The sequence below is a fragment of the Poecilia reticulata genome, linkage group LG3 (assembly GCF_000633615.1).
Source record: "Poecilia reticulata strain Guanapo linkage group LG3, Guppy_female_1.0+MT, whole genome shotgun sequence".
Lineage (NCBI taxonomy): Eukaryota > Metazoa > Chordata > Actinopteri > Cyprinodontiformes > Poeciliidae > Poecilia > Poecilia reticulata.
In genome coordinates this window covers 11898031-11898772 of record NC_024333.1, presented here as the reverse complement: position 1 = coordinate 11898772, position 742 = coordinate 11898031, and positions in this window count along the sequence as shown.

The window sequence follows — 742 nt, the reverse complement described above, 5'->3', positions numbered from 1 at the left end:
TTGACCGCGTCTTCCCCTCGTTTTTCTCCTCTTGCCACATAGTTCACAACGATTAGTGAAAACTGGAGTTTAAATCAGTATGGTGTCCACATGTTTGCGGTGTCTTCCACACTCTGCCTCTCTGTATCTCTCCTCTGATCTGCCCAAATTGTAACACAAATACTCATGGGCATTTGAGACCAAAAATTAATTGCGGTGAATACAATGGTTCCTGGGCAAAATACAGTTCATAGCAAAATGTCATGTAGTACAGTCACATGTTTTCCTCCACTTCTATGTACATTTAAAGTTTACACCAGATATTTTTGCCCACTGTGGGAAAACAGTTTTTTTTTCTCACCAGCTATCTATCATTAAATCAGGCTAGACTTTTCCTCTTTTAGGTTAGTTAGGATTACTAAATAAACACTACAGTGAAGATTATGGTTTGTACATTAGTACATCAGACTTAATATGTCATTAATGACTTGAAATCACTTAGCAATGCCACCAACACTGTGAACTCTGTCTTAAAGACATAAGTAACACCCAGGGGTGGACCTATAAGGGGGGTAGGGGGCGGCTGCCCCCCCCTGAATCGGGCCGGATGGGGGCCTGGGTCTGGAGGTGCCAGGGAGGGAGGAATGGTTTCAAGTCGCTTAAATGTCTGATTATAGATGGAAAAAGTGCGCCCTCACCTTTTGAGAAAGGTGTATTTAATGTTAAAGTCAACAGTTTCAGTTTCGTCGTCGTTCCCCCCCCA